Source organism: Aythya ferina (genome assembly GCF_964211825.1).
Source record: "Aythya ferina genome assembly, chromosome: 6".
Classification (NCBI taxonomy): domain Eukaryota; kingdom Metazoa; phylum Chordata; class Aves; order Anseriformes; family Anatidae; genus Aythya; species Aythya ferina.
This window is the reverse complement of record NC_140303.1, coordinates 13773072-13786287: the sequence shown is the minus strand read 5'-3', so window position 1 is coordinate 13786287 and position 13216 is coordinate 13773072. Positions and strand designations below refer to the sequence as shown.

At 44.1% G+C, this 13216-nt stretch overlaps 1 protein-coding gene and 1 long non-coding RNA gene across 2 annotated transcripts in view; both read left to right on the top strand.

The window, feature by feature from the left end:
- SLX9 (SLX9 ribosome biogenesis factor) overlaps window positions 1–13216 on the top strand; it is a 47449-nt gene that overhangs the window by 14400 nt on the left and 19833 nt on the right. The gene's annotated exons all lie outside the window — the stretch shown is intronic.
- LOC311439064 lies at window positions 8344–12572 on the top strand. Its single transcript, XR_014694528.1, has 3 exons — window positions 8344–8661; window positions 10369–10727; window positions 12199–12572. It is a non-coding gene; the product is annotated as an uncharacterized lncRNA (long non-coding RNA).

The following is a 13216-nucleotide window of genomic DNA, read 5'->3' as shown; positions in this document are numbered from 1 at the left end:
TCTTTTTTAGATGTTAGATGTGCTCATTAGAGGGCAGTAGAATAACTCCTCCTTTTTCTAGGTCAGCTCTGTATTTTTGAATGGTATTTTTCTGCTCTGCAGGATGCAAAACAAAATTATCCAGTTCTTCCTTCAGCTTTTCCTAGTGCAATAGGTATATAAATCAATGATGTTCATAAGAAAATGTCACCCAATATAATGCCGAATAGAGCAATTATAGTAAAACTTGCTTTTGGGGAGCTTGTAAATGTTGCAGGCTCTAAGGAGATGGAGCTTCTGAGCATTGAACCACAAGCAGCTAACACCCTATAAGAAAAAGCATTCAAAGGAATGTTTCACAGCTAACGGGTTTTTTGCTCATCCTAATTCTTATATGATCTATATGTCAATATGGATATATTGATTTGTTTGCTGTACCCCAGCTGCTGCTGCTACATTTTTCTGCTTGAAGAAAATCTTAAAGAACCAGACTTTTTAATCTAAATGTAATCTTTAAATGAGATCTGATAGTACCCCCCCCAACACGCACATACTCCATAATATATAAATACTATAAATCATTTTGGCATAGTCTTTACAGGGTAAGTGAGGCTGGGATTTGGAGCCCAACATCACCATACTGAAATGCATTATTTATTATGTAACATCCATAGAAGAAGGCTGTAGCTCTGTTTTCCCTTTGGCAGCTAGTGTATTTTTTCTTTCAGAAAGAGCTGTGTAGAAATCCTGGCTAGGACTGAAAATCTTCAGTGTATTTCTTCTTTGTGGGAAATATTTTGCACGCTGGCAACCTCTCTGGAATATGTAAGCTAGTTCACAGCAGCTGGAATAGCAGTTTGAGCAGTTTTAGTAGTTCTAGCACTTTCAGTTTTAGCATCATTAGCTGTTGGTTTCCAACAGATGGCCCTGATTTTGCAAGGTGCTCCGTAGAATCAAACTATGTTAACTAGAAGAAAAATCAATATTTCAGAGGATGTACAAATAGGTTTTGTGAACCTTTGCTTCATCTTTCTGAAGCTCCTTAGCCCAGGATGGTAGTCGGTGTGTGAGGGTTGTCTGGGGGGACACGACTCCTTTCTGTCTTTCCCAGAATGTGTTGTGTGTCTGCACGTGGTCTCGCAGATTTCCATCCCTTCCTGTCCATCACCCTCAGGGACACATCTTCACATGTTCTGCTGAGGCTAGAGCCACAGGTCACATGGGTGGGGGGCTCTAGCACAGCATTTGGCTGCCCTGCTCTGTCCTATCATATTTTATAGGGTGGCAGTATTCAAGGCCACGAACCTCTCAAGTGTTACAGCCTTCTTGATACTGGCAAGCTTTATTCCTGGCACAGCAGCTTAGATCGCTCTTACATCCTGGAGAAGTCCAAATTACACTTTCCACTCTGGGTTTGGGATCCACCAAGAAGCTGGCATTTCTTCATGTCTTAATTGTGACACCTCAGCAAAGGTAGGACTACTGGGTAGTTCCTTGCCAGGAAAGAGATGTTGAACAAAGCCAGAAAAATGTGAAAAATATGGCATAGCACTGGGCAGCTCTTGGCATTTGAGTTAAAAATTAATATCTTGTCGGTAGGATAAAGAGATTAAACTCAGTCTTCTGCTACAGTGATAAGACCGGTGATAGGACTGTAGGTGCATGGTGTCTAAACCTGTTTGGCTGTTTAGTACGTATCAGGAAATGAGCAGACACAGGGCTGTGCCAGCAGCCTTCATAACCATAAAGAAGGGCTCGTCCTGCACGTGTCCCCAGTGCAATGTAGAAGAACTTGCTGCTCCCCCCTCCAATGAATTTCCCTCTTCTTCTGAGAACTAACCAGGCATTTTGATGGGAATACTGGCGTTCTCAATAGGTGTATTTTGAGCATGGTAGACTGAAATATTGAAAGGGTGTGTAGTCTTTTTTTATTGTTGTTTGTTTGAGGAACATGGGGCTCTCTGTTTTGGTGCTAAGTTCAAGGAACACCAAACGTCTGGCAGCCCTGAAAGCTGAGAGCAGGGTGTGTCACGTCAGCACCTACTCTGTTTTCACACCTACTCTGTTCTTCCTCAGCCCCTGCTTTCTATTCATAACACGGCTGTCCTTACAGCAGCTTTCTCCTGGCAGCTGCTGATCTCCTCAGCGTGTTGGGTTCATGGAGCTGTGGTGAGAGCGCCCGTTTCTGCTGATGTTAGGAACGCCGTGCAGCTGTGCGTGCCATCTGCTGAGGCCTCTTACGGTCTGTGCATGCTGCTGGCAGCGTGAAGCTCAGTGCAGTCAGTGCAGTGGAGTCCTGACATCCTGTAAAACTCCCTTGCTTTGAAATAGATTCTAACATCAGAATGTCATTCCAGAGTGGGTGATGGATCCTGTCTTGGAAGCTTCAAATAAAAGAAAGGGGGAGAGGTGATAGTATGGGGAAAACAATAGGTTGCTCCTCTCCTAGAGGGCCCTGATCTTCATTTTCCTCTTTTAGGATTTTATCTTCATTTAAGCGAGCCAAGAGGGCATACTTGATTAGAGACGCTTGCTCTAATTTAAATCTTGTTTGAAAAAAGGAAATTGTCTGATGTGAAAATCGTTACAGAAAAGATAAGGGTACACAGCAGGGTCATAAAGTTGAGCTTTGGCAGGAGGTGAGGAACGCTTTAGGAGGTGTCCAGAGAGGTCTGTCCAGGGGCTTGGTTGAGCTGTGGGGCTGTGTCCGTGTGTCCCCTGGAGCCAGGCAGAAGTGGGGGTGAGCACATAGGGCTGTCCAGAGAGCGAGATGTCAGACTAGCATGTTGCATAAGATGGCAGAGCTGGTGATCATATTAGTGCCTCAGGGCTTTCGGGAGCTCGAAATTGTTTGCTGAAGCAGAAGAGCAGTTGAGACAGCACAAAAACAGCAGCAATTGGAAATGTCGGAGACTGTAAGAGGTGGTGAAACAGCATTTGGACCAGTTCCACTTGTGGGGCAGACTGTACCCATAAGGAGGGAGAGAGACCTGAGGTGTTGGGTACCTCCTGGAATGAGTGTTTCCATTGTGAATTTCAGTTTACACTGAAAGTTTACAGGTATGCATGGCCACATGCATACGTCTGGGAGAGGATACCCAGATGCAGCAGGTGCTCAAGTTTGGGATTGAGTCACCTTTTCACCCTATGACAGATCAGAACAGCCTGGATTACTTGCCCTGTACTTCCCAAAGCGATTATTTCTTCAACTCCATTCTTTGAATACTGTTAAGTTTTAAGATCTGCTATACACGCTTCACAAAAACAGGAGAGGGGAAGAATGGGGGTAATGAGGTGCCAGCAATGTTATGCAAGGGCATTGCTCTGTGTTGCTTGTTGCCAAACTGTGTGCAGGCAAAGGTGAGCAGTAAGAAGCGAGCTGGAGGTCAAAGATGTGCCTGTCACAAACAATTTGGAAAGCTTCCTCAGATACTTTCACCCTCCTTCCTACTTTGCGTTTCTGTCAGTGTTGCAGTCAGTCATCTGTGTGTGGCTGTTTATAAAGCCATTTGCAGCGCAAGTGATGTGGGAACCAGCTGAAGAAAACGTGACAAATATCCAGCTAACAATTCTTAGATTATGTAAATAATGAAAGACTGCAGGCATTACACAGGCTGAGTTGTCGAGCTCTTCTCCGTGTCTGGAGCCCAAGTCGTCTTGTTTATGTTGACTGAGCAGCAGGCTGTCAGGTAAAAAGAAGTAAATATGATGACATTTAACGTATGGGTGTTAAATGACGGAAGATGCAGTTGGCCTTTCTGTTCCCTTGATGTTCTCAAACTGTTAAGTGTTTGGGTTCTTGGTGTGCAGGCACTCTGACAGCTGCAGATGGCTGGATTAACTCCTTGACGTGCAGTTGTGCAATAGATAGGACAGCATGGGGGTGGGAAGAGCGCAGTACACTAATCTACTACAAAGACTTAAAAATCAAGGGCAAGCTCTGACATGTGATTACTTTTTTCATTTCCCTGTCAATGTGTGGCATGCTAGGAGTGGGGAAAAGAGTCCATAATACAGGAAGCCCTAAGAGCAGAGATGTTAAAGAATCCAAGAAAATCTGCCAGGAAATGAGAATTAATCAAGAGTTAAAGTAACCTAGTGGAAATTTTGCTGTGGTCTTAGTGAGCTCTAAGTAAGGTTCAGAGCAATTACTTTATGAGGACTGATCAGAGCAGTTAAGGAAGCATCTCTAGTAACTCCTGCTTCTGCTTTTATTTACAGTGGTGCACAGGCATTGCCTGACTGTAAATGTGTAGAAGGTGATGTCAGGAATCACTTGAACATCTTTAGCACAGGGACAGACATGTCTCACATTAAAGGGAAAAGCTATTAGCCAACCTGGAGATCTGCACCAAAACCAACATTTGCAGTCAAATGCAGTCCTTTCAGATATTTCTGAGTATCTGCAGCGAGTGAGACTCCCCAGCATCTGTGGGCAACCTCTGCTGGTGCTTGGTCACATGCACTGTTTAAAAAAAACAGGGGGGGGGTGCAAAAAAGCGTTTCCTGATGTTCCTGATGTTCAGATGGAACTTCGTGTGCTTCATTTTATGCCCATTGCCTCTTGTCCTGTCAAAAGACTTGGTAGTTCATTCTGCAGGTAGTAATTTCCTTCACGTGCTCTTGGTTCTGCTGTGTGACAATTTTTATTTCTGTGATTGCTTCATCATGGCAAATACAAAATAGCTATTTCTAGTTTCAAATATTACGAAGCCATATATGATAGAAAATAATCAGACTCTTATACTGGATTTGAAATGGTCAGGAGATAGAATCTGTAATTCAAGGTAAAGATTACGAACAGCATTAACAAATTGCAGGCACCGGTCTACCGAATTAAGACTTGACTTACATGTTTACAAAAAAAAACAAACACAAAATGATCTTGAATAAAGATAACATTTCTCATGATAACTTGTGTTTTTTAGAGATGAAGGTGTGTACACATCTGTGTCAGTATGATAAAACTTGTCCTGCCTGCATATACTGCTGACTTGCAGGAAGTGGCGTTTCCTTTTTTTTGAGGTGAGCTGTCGTGTGGCAAGCTTTGACCTGAAGGAAGAGAGCTCTTGCCACATCCTCCCTTCTTCCCCAGCCCTGCCATGGTGTGTCTGCAGCGCTATGGAGCTGCAGCAATGATAGATTTCTACCCTATATTATATGGCAGGGTTTTTGCAACAGTTCAGGTTAAATGTTATGTCCATTTTTGTTACAGTTTAATGTACTCATGTAGCTACTCACATAGCTCAGTCTTTGTGTACCATCAAGCTGCAGGCAGGATATGTCTTTCGGTTTCACTGTTTCTCTCCTCTTATTCTCTGCTAGTTTAATTAATCACAAACCTCCATCTTGTTATCTGTTTTACGTGAGGTTATGTAGGACTAGATTTCAGCCTATCCTACACAGAGGACTGAAATGAATAGGAAGCTGCCTGACCTAGCTAACAGAACTGTTGTCCACACAGTGACCCTGGCAAATGCAGTTCTGGTGATCGTTCTCTGCACACTGCAAAGTCTTAGATCATGTGGCCGCCCGCCATAACAATCCTTCTCACCTTATGTCCACTTCTAAAACAAACTAAGGCTTTCAGTCCTCCCCTGGGTATCTCCTCCATTTGCAGGGCACTCTGCACGCACCCTTGAAACATTTGCATTTGAGATGCTCAGATAGCATGCAGTAGGTGTGCATAGAGTATACTTCTTCTTGCAAAGGAAAGCTCTCTGGCTTTCTTTGCTTCAACTGGACTGAAAGAGCCCGTTCAGACACTTCCTTCTGTGCCCTTTCATCTGTACCTGAAAGCTCCTGTATCCTCTGTGTGTTTGCATAGCCTCTTACCACCAGGTTCCTGGCACAATTTTGAGCTGATATTCTGTTTGTGTTTTGTTAGTCTTGGTGGCCTGATCTTTTACCAAAATCTTCTTTCTGTGTATTGAGAGGAAAGTCTTGATGTTCCAGTACTCCTGGGGAGTGAGTAGGAAAGCAGGAGAGTACTGTGGAGGTGCCTCATTTGTCGGACAGTTAACAGGATTGTAGGACAAGAGGAGGGGCATTTCTGCCCCAAGAGACTAAACTATTCAGCTGCTTCCCAAGTAACCAGTGAGGAAGAAGAGAGGGAAGAGATCTTAGGGTGTGTTTATCATAACTCTTTCAACACATGGATCTGGGAAATATGTTCAGGGTTCATACCAAAAAGCTGTCGCTTCAGAGCATGCGTTCAAGCTTTCCTGTTAAGATTCCTCTGCCAGCTGTTCCCCCCTCCTTAACTCTCTCCATGGTCTAACAACATGGACTCTTCCATTTTTACTCCAGAAGAGTTAAGTCTGGCATGGAAAGGAAGCTGTGGTGTCAAGTCAACCCCAACCAGCCCTATACCTCTGATTGCCTTCCTTCTCCCATGCCACATGTTGCCTTATTCCCTGTAGTGGAAGCTGCCTTTTGGCTGTCTGTTCTTCTAATTGGGTCCTCAGGAAGAGGCAGAACCCAACTGAGAAATCTGTAGCTGGAAACATTAAAGGAAAATGTGAAATGGGAGAGGACGAAAAATTATTTCCAGGCTTTGGATGGGCTGGTATTCATGCAGGTCAAAAACTGCTGGTTTGATGTTGACCTTCTGAGCTGTTTCTGATGCTGCTTCTGTTCTGCACTTTTTGGCAGCTGTTCAGAGTAGAAAGTACTGGGATGTTTTAGGAGCTTAGTTTCTTCATCTCCTTCTCTGATGGTGAGAATTAGGTGTTTATTTGGTTCCTTTGGGTGGGGGAGCTGGGTCTACAAGGCGAAGGATTAAGGTAGGTCAGCCAGGCCCATGGCCAATTGGCTTTGTCCTTTGCTTTCAGCAATGCGGAGCCTAAACACGGTCTTGACTTTCAAAACAGCACAGCTGTGCATTCTTATTGCTTGATTTGAATGAACCTAGAACCTTGAAATCAGGATGCATTTCAGGATCCAGGTCAGCCTTTCTGCTTCTGTCCGAAAATATAAATAGCTGTTTCACACCTGGGCTCTTGATGGCATGCAAAAAGCAGAGGGCAGGACTTCTCTCTGCACTTCGAATAAATTTATCACATGCCATGACAGTTCAGCTGATCTTCTTAGAGTAATTTAGGTGTAAGGCAATAATATTCCCAGATTGCAGTCTTTCATCCCCACATTATTTTTTACCATGATTTTAGTAGATCATTGAGGGTTTTCTGGTCTAGGGACATCTGTGAAAGAAACTGTAGCAACAACCAATAATAATGATCCTCACTAGTCAAACTGCTGAAATTGTACTTAATTTCCAGTGTCGTGCTCATCGCTGGTAATACCAAGCTAGATCTCTAGGCCAGAGACACGAAGCAATGATTTCCATGCTTCTCTTATTTATCAGGGTTTGGTCAGCTCAGGACTTCTTCCTGTCATCACTGCTGAACCTCTAACTGTGACAAGATCTTATACACCTTCCTACACAACTGGGTGTGCTGGGTCAGAACAAAAGGATAGCCGAGCTGGGTAATCCTACCTCTTGGCAGCAATCAGCAGTGGAAAGCTGCAATACTTCCCAGAAGCAGTACTTTCCTCAAAATAGTTTTCATTCTTGAGCAACTTGTGGTTTTAAGATTTTTCTGAACCAAGACATCATCTCAGTACAGTGTTGCTTCTGTTCTTTTGCAGAGTTGTCCAATTGATTTTTTTTTTTTTTGAACCTCTGTAAGTAGAACAGAAATACTTGGCGTTCACAATATCCTAGAAGTGGACAGGGTGCTTCACAGCTGTACTCCACATTACGTGAAGAAACCATATGTTATATGAATAAACCCCTCTATTCCTGCAGCCCCAAGCATTTCTTCGTGTGTCCCTCTGTCCTGCCTTGTGAGTTCATGTGGAGTGCTCCTCTGCTCTTTCATGTCAGGCCAGAATAAAGGGAACAGTTGGCCTGGAGAGGTGTTGCTACTCATATTTCAAGTTCTGTCTCTAACACATTAAAGATGCTTCACATCTCTGGGATGAAGTCTGAATGATCAGTTCATCTGTCTCAAAACAACTTTTTGCTCCTGAAATGAGGTGGCTTGCTCCTGACCAGGTGGTCTTCCTGGCCTGATGTTGACTTGATTTGGTTCCGCTTACTAAACTAGCAGAGAACTAACCCAGGTGAAAGTAAGCTACATTTGCACACTGCATTTGCACATCAGAGCTGGGGAAGGAGGCCGTGGGGAAGGCATGGTGGAAGGGGGTCAGGATTGCTGTTCTGGTGCTGCAGCAAGCTCTTAGGTAAGCTAAGCTCTCATTTCCCTACACCCAAAGCTGCTCTCTCTTGGAGCCTGCCTATTCCTGTCTCCATGCCAAGTTTCCGAGTGTCATGTGCTGATAATGCCGCTGGTATTGATACGGCTGCACATTGCATGTCGATCTTTCCAGAGGAAACAGCCCTGTCTCTCTGTCGCTAATAACAGAGCAGTCGATCACAGTGGATTATTTTTTCCTCTTGTTCCGTTAGAGATGAGCAATCCAATATGTCATTTAGTGTCCCCTGGGGCAGGTCAGCACCTTGCAGACCCCTTCCCTGCTCCCCAGACTCCCGCTGAGCTTCTCAGCAGAGTTTGAGGAGTGTGCCTGTATTGGCAGTCCCGTCTTTGTATTAGACTTGCATCCTGGCGAAAAGCCATGCTGGAGACGTAAATTAGTTCTCTCCCAGTTGTGTTGCAGGTAAGTTATTCTGATTTTTAATGTGAATGTTGGGTCCCTGAGTTTTGTGCAGGAGCAAGTGGTCTTGCTGCGCTCCAGCGTTTGCTGCTTGAGGGGAGCAATCTCTTTAACAGTAGGTGGGGCACTAGCATATGGAGTGGCATGCTGCAAACATGGCCTGTACAGACATGTCGTGGAAGGGGCTGCCAGTGTGTGCCAAGAAATGAGATTTACTGAAGGGAGAGTTTGTTATATCAGGGCTCCTCCTCTGATGCATGAGTCTATCAGAGGCTGAGGACCGCATACCTTAGGTGTGGCTGCCTATACCGCAGGCTTTCTGTCTCTTGCCTGATGTGTTTTCCTGGAACAATTTGTTGGCTGTTGGAATCCCAGCTTGACAGAGGCTTAATGGAAGGTTTGGGGGGGGTGGAGGAGAAGAGAGATGTCATTTCAGCTTCCTTGTCATATCTCTGCCACTGTGCTTGGAGCTTAGTGGCATACTGAGCTGAAGACCATATAGTTCTCAGGACCATGGAGACAAGGTGCTCATTCCTACTGGTCAAGTGTCTTTACCTTCTGAGAGCACGGCCTTGCTGAAAAGGCTTTCTGAGCTGGTTCCTTGCTGTGATGGTATTAAAGGAGTATATTCAGTCAGGGCCACTTGGCAAATCCTTTTTTCTTAGGACAAGATTGCAACACTTAGGACAGGGCTTATGGTTCTCGCAACTGAAAGCTGTGCAGACTTCAACATATTTGCTAACTACTAATGAACAGAATGGTCCCCCTGCCCTCCTGAAAGCACGGCCCCCTGCTGCTGCCCGGGTTCTGCCCAGGTTGGCTTTCTGTGTACTTTGGATTCACCAGGACATCCATTGCCTGGCAGCCCTGGACTGATCTGTCAGAAGACAAACCTCATCGTATATTTACTAGTGCCTTGTGGATGTCTCACTACACTGAATGTCCCTGTTTCTGCCCTTGCCCTACCTGTCCTTGCCTTTCTCCTCCTCCCCTCTGCACAAGATCTTTGTCACTTGAACCTGTCCTTTCAGCCAGTTATGACATTCTTCTGACCTTTGCAGCTAAGCTGTGCTTCCTCCTTCACTGTGAAGATGTCTGTGATACAATCTCTCTGCTCTGCATGTGCTGCTGAGACTTCTGTGCAGGTCCCACTTACTGCTGCTCTTGTGATGGTTTTTGTTTTTACCCTGAAGTTATGTATCTGCATTGTCTACTCAGTTCAATTCCTGGCTGACGTTGTTGTGTTGCCTAGGAATAAAATTAAGTATTGATCACTGTGCACTCAGCAGACAAATTAATTCATATATTAATTATGTATAACAATGTGCCGTTCCAATAATGTTTGGTACCTAACAGTTTAAGTAGTAGTGTGCGTGTGCTCTTTGCTTTCATCTTAGTCTTTTACAGTTCCGAGTCCTTTTGTCAGTGATGGTCTGAGCATCGCTAACTTGCTGGTGCTGTTTCTTTCTTGTTATTTTCTGCTGGCCATAAATTTCCAGGAGAAGCCCTATGCCACCCCACTGGTTACTGCTAAATCTTCTCGTTTGCTGGAAGCCAAGCTGAAATACTTGTAGTTAATATACCACCTTTTGGAGACCTCCTGGTAAATGCTAACATCTCTTCCACTTGGATGGAGTTGAGTAGCTTTCAGGGACTGACCTGACTGGGGAGCTGATCAGTTGTTCACTGTAAGATACCTTCCTCTTCCAGGTCTTTTCTTACAGAGTGTGCAGATAGATGGAAGTTGTCTTCTTTGCCCCCTGGTGGCCTCCACTCCGCTCAAAGTCCTGTGCCTTCATTAGACCTGCGGAGAGACTACAGAAAGACATTGTGGATACAGGACTTAAGAAGCACAAATGGGGGGAAAAAGGTTTCTCTGCTCTGATGCCTTGGTACCAGATCACACTGGATTCTGCCCATGAAAAATCTTTGAAAACCTCTGGTCAAAGAACATCTTTAATATGAGCTGCGTGCTTAATGTGAAACTGTGTCCCTGTGCTGGCTTAGCAAGGGCTACAAGCAGCATATAGAAGTGTCATGGAGCCTGACTTCAGTGAACATGGTGGGAGGTACAGAGCTTTCCCTTTCGTGTCCCTCCCTTTTAATTACTGTGATCTCTCATGAGCTCAACCCGGTTTTGTTATGAAGGTTTTAAAATGTTAGGGGGGTTAAATTTAAGGTTAGCCTATTACATGGCTGTTTAAATCAGCACAGTTGTGGTATAGCAAGTGCTTGATGATGAGCTGCGAATATTCAGCTGTTATAACTGGTCCGTCTCCCTCTCTGGGTACTGGGAGTAATCAGTCTTGGCCATCTGAACAAAACTGCCAGAAGTAGTTTCAAATACTTAAGTAATACTTACGTAAATACTTAAGCTTTCCTAGAATAGAGTGGGTGGGCTGTGGAGTTCAAAACCACTCTACTCATGGTATATCCTGCCCTGTGTGGAGAGGGCTGACCCGTGACTTGACTTGTAGGGCGTTAACGTTAGGAGAACATTTAGATTCAAAGCTTGGAAGTAGCCATACACGAAACCAAGCTTGAGTGCTGCATGGAAAAGTGTGAGAGGGTTTGGCATTAGAAATACCACTTACACAATGGCTTGCTGTGTAATTTTCCCCCTTTGGAGAAATGCTGTTGATGTCAGTTAAAGCACAGAACTTTGTACAATGTTTTTTTTTTATTCTAGTAGTGTAGATACAGCATCTTCTGTCTGTGTTTAAGATGCCTGACAGAGTTGTGCTGCAGGATGTCTGGTTACTGTAGGAGAATCTTAAGGAGTTTTTTTTTCTTGTTGTTCCTGATCTGCATTTCTATTGGAAAAAAAAATGCCTAAAACTTCATTTGCAAGCCTGAATTGTTTGTGAGGAATAATCAAAGAAAACGAGGAAGAAGCCTTGAAATTGTTTTGTTTTGCAACATTGCATTTCCAAAACAAACAAGCTAAAGTAGAAAGCATCAAAACAAAAGGATTTTGATCAAGATAGTTTGGGAATCTCAGTTCACATTTTCTGAAGTTCTGAGTTTGTTTGAATTTGGAATGTGGTACTTTGGAATGTGTACTCTGACCATGAGTTTTCCCAAACCAGGGAGAGAATTTGCTGCCTATCGTTACTGTTTTTGCAAAACCCATGCTGAGTTTGTGTGCTTCTGCGTGGAGAGCAGACGGCGTTCAGCAGCCAGCCAAAGGACATTGTGCTTTACAGAAAATGCTGCCGACTGGCTGCAAACTCTCACAGCCCAGGGATACCCGTGCTGTCGCTGTTACTCTTTGCCACATTTAAATGTATGGCTTGTTCTGACAGCCTTGGGTTGCTGTGCACTCCTCTGGTAAATTCCTTGTGGGGAAAGGACAGAGCAGCTCTTTTGGCCTGTATGGGAAACTTAAGCTGCATGTTGCTGGAGAAACAGCATCTCTTTGTACACCTTTATGTGTAGCGATGTAGAAATAGATGCAAAGGGAGGATTGAAGGTGCAGCCTTCAATCAAGTTTTGTGTATTTAGCTGTGCACAGTCCAAACGCTTCTTAAACTCCAGCAGGCATGGTGCTGTGACTGCTTCCCTGGGGAGCCTGTTCCAGTGCACGACAACCTCTCAGTGAAGAACCTCTTCCTGATACCCAGCCTGAACCTCCCCTATTGCAGCTTGACACCATTCCCTCGGGTCCTATCGCTGGTCACTACAGAGAACAGATCAGCGCCTGCCCCTCCACTCCCCCTCGTAAGGAAGCTGTAGGCCGCGAAACATGGAGCAGATCCGTGTGAGCTGAAGGATCAAGCGTTTCCAATGCACCAAACTTTCATGTGGATTTTTCTTCTTTGCTGTTGATTGCAGACTTCGCTAGACAATGTCCATTTAGTTATCTAGTAGCTAATATACTGTTAAAAGACAAGCAAATTAAGGTAAATTAACTTTTTTTCTTACATTTTGCGTAAATTACAAGCACCGGGTGCAATAAAATAGTGTACTGCTTTCAAATGGAGATCTTACAAGATCTAATACTGCAGAAGATACTGAACTACTAATTTCTCAAACTCCTCAAATGAGACTATAGTGAAGTATAATCTTTTTAGTGGGAATGGAAATGATATTTTGAGGAAAATCTCTTTAAAATACCAACCTGCGAGGCATTGTCAAAAAGCTCAGCAGTGTTTCGCTATTCTGTCTTCCTTAGTAAGCCCTAAGGATGGAATTTCTCTATTGGTAAACATGAATCAATTTTGGACTTGGAGCAAACCTCATTCCAGATATTTATTGCTGTCTAAGCTTTTATAGAAAGTGTATTTTATTTGATCTTGCTGTTCCTCCCACTGCTCCCTATCCAAAGTACAGTGCCAACACTAATGTCTTTATATCTTTCTTTGTTGTTATATAAGCTTTTGTCCTCTGTGGATGGGGACTTGTTGGGCTGTCCAGACTGTGGACTCCCTGCAGTTTGCTTTGGTCATTCATATTGGGGGGTGCCCATGGTTTTTTTTTTTTTTTTTTACAAACCTTAAAAATACTTGGCTGCAGGAGGTAGGCAGCTGAGAATGACACCTCCCTGTGTTCCTGGTAC